Consider the following 3,034-nt stretch of genomic DNA (forward strand, 5'->3'; position numbering starts at 1 on the left):
TTCCACCATCACTGAGGTGACGACGTCACCACCTATTTCTGTATTCTGACTCCGCATTTTTTCGGTAAAGTTCGAATTTTTTACGTTTTATTATCGCGGATCATATAAAACATTGTTGGGAAAGATCTGGTAAAAATCGTGTTGTGCACAGGTTATTTCAGCGAATCTCGAGATGCAAAAAATATATCACAACATCGCTTCGCAATATTGTCTTTTTCCACAAATGAAATTTCGCAAGATTTAATGAATATATCATCATCATCATCATCATTTATTACACCCTCAAAGGCCCCGGGTGGGGTATTACATAAGGGGGGGGGGAAGTAACACATTAGGATAACAATAGTCCATGGTTTAAACTTGGGTACAAAAAGTCAGAATGCTCAAATACAACAATCCAAATGAAGGAGGCACTGCAAATAAAAAGGAAGAGGAAGCAATCGGTTATGAAGCGAAATGACATGTCAAGCGTTCTTTAAATCTAGTATGGTCACGTTCAGTTACAATGTGTTCGGGAAGCTGGTTCCATTCTTGAATTGCAGCTGGTAGAAAAGACTTATTAAAGGCGTTAGTAGATCCATGCAAGCGCTGGGTGCTCATGAAGTTGAACAGACGAGATGATGTGCGCAATGGAGGAATTAACAGAGAATCACGGAGATAGTGGAAGTTGTGGTACAGGTTATGAAACAGGCATAGGCGAGAAATGTTGCGTCTTAGGGCTAAAGGGCTGATACCGAGAGATGTCTTAATTCTGCTAATGCTGAAACGAAAGTCATAATTTGACGATATAAAACGGGCAGCGCGATTCTGGATGGATTCAATTTCGTTAATTAAGTGCATTTGATGAGGGGACCAAATTGCAGATGCGTATTCGAGCTTCGGGCGAATGAAAGTTTCGTACGCACGTTTGCGAATGGATGGCGGTGATAGTGAAAGTGACCTTCTAATAAAGCCCAGAGTTCTCGAAGTGTCAGCAGCTAGTTCGGTGATATGCTCATTCCATGTTAGTTTACTGCTGATTAGGACGCCGAGATACCTGTGAGTTTCAACCTCTCATATGATAGTTGCCTTTAAGGAATATGTATAGGAAATATTAGAACGTTTACGTGACACCTGCATGAATTTGCATTTGGTTACGTTCAGTTTCATCATCCAGTCTGAGCACCAGGTATCAATTTTACGTAAGTCGTTTGAAGGGTTACTTGGTCATCGTGAGAAGAAATGCGACGGTATAAGACGCAGCCAACGGCGGACAGGCGAATAGATGATGCTATGCCAGAGGGGAGGTCATTTATAAAGATAAGGAACAGCAATGGCCCAAGCACGGATACTTGCGGCACGCCCGAGATTACTTCGTGTGTGGCGGAATGATGCCCTCCGATGACGATGTATTGAAAGCGGTTAGTGAGGAAGCAGTTAATCCAGGATAAAGTTAATGGATCAATACAAAGGCGTGAAAGTTTAAACATCAGTCTTTTGTGAGGGACGCGATCGAATGCTTTGGAAAAGTCCAGGAATATGACATCGGTTTGGAAAGATGAGTCAAGGTTAAAGTAAAGGTCAGTAGTGAATTCAAAGAGCCGAGTCTCGCAGGAAAGACCGTGGCGGAAGCCATGCTGGTTCTTAAAGAAAAATGAGTTATTATCGAGGTGGCTTTGAACTTGGGAGTCGATGATGTGTTCCATTATTTTACAGGCTATGCAAGTTAACGAAATAGGGCGATAATGGGATGGATCGGAGTGGTTTCCCGATTTGAACACTGGGGATACTCTACTTGGTTTCCAGTCACCCGGAATCGAACTGCTAATTAAGGACTGGGTGAATATGATCTGAAAGACAAGGCTGGAAATAACTTTGGTGGACTTAAGCACCTCCGCAGGTATATTGTCAAGGCCAGGGCTACTTGACAGCTTTAAGCTGTCGATCAATTTTTCAATTCCTTCAGAATTGATGTGAATGGGGGGCATCTGAGCAAAGTTTAAAGGAGGTAGGTTCGGTGTGTTCAGGGTAGGTTCTCGAGTGAAAATAAAAGAGAAGTATGAATTCATGACATCGGAACGCTGATCAATCGGCACTGGGGAGTTGTGATTAAGTAAGGAAATGTTATGACTTTTACTACGCGTAGGTGCAAGAATATTCCAGAATTTTTGGGGGTTGGTACGAAGAATGCAGAGTAGGTCCTGATGATGAAACTTTTTCTTTGATTGTCTAAAAAGCTGTATGTATTCCTTCAGGCAAGTAATATATTTTTCCCATTTAAGTTCAGAATGTGATGTCTTCGCTGCACGAAAAAGGCGTTTTTTCTTTCGGGATAGTTATCTCAAAGCGTTCGAATACCACGGGTTTTCTGTATTACCGCGAATAGAAACGAGAGGAACGTACTTATAAATGAGTGATAAAAGTTTGTGCTTAAATAACAGCCAGTTTTCGTTCACAAATTTTAGAGAGGCAGTTTCACGGAAGGAATGGTAAAATATTTGTAACTCTTCGTTAATACCAGACACATCTGCCCCCCTGTAGTCACGTATGTGTTTTATGGATTTCTGTCGAACAGAGGCTGGGAAGGATAAGTCAAATAGCAGCATTTTGTGATCGCTCACACCATTGACACATTGCATCGACAGTATGAAATCGGGATTGGTGAAAAGAACTAGGTCCAATGTGTTATTATTGCGAGTTGGTATGCTTACAGTTTGGCAAGATTAAACATAAGAGCGAGGTCAATAAAATCTTTGGAAAACGGGAGGATGCAGATGAGCTCATCCAATCAATATCTGGAAAGCTAAAATCGCCACAAAGAATATAATTGGCATTAGGAAAGCGAAAATTCAAATCAAGAAGGACCAAGTGCAGATCGTTAGTAAAAGAGGTATCACAATCCGGTGGGCGATAACAGGCAATCAGTATATTTGTGCTTCCGGGAGGCGAAAAGTTTACACAGAGAATTTCATGGTGACATGTAACATCAATAGTGAAGGAATGTATAATCGATTTTATCAGTACAAGAACACCACCGCCCCTACTACCGGCCCTG

This window comes from Amblyomma maculatum, chromosome 3 (assembly GCF_055883805.1).
Source record: "Amblyomma maculatum isolate TAMU_Amacu chromosome 3, ASM5588380v1, whole genome shotgun sequence".
In the NCBI taxonomy this organism is placed as follows: domain Eukaryota; kingdom Metazoa; phylum Arthropoda; class Arachnida; order Ixodida; family Ixodidae; genus Amblyomma; species Amblyomma maculatum.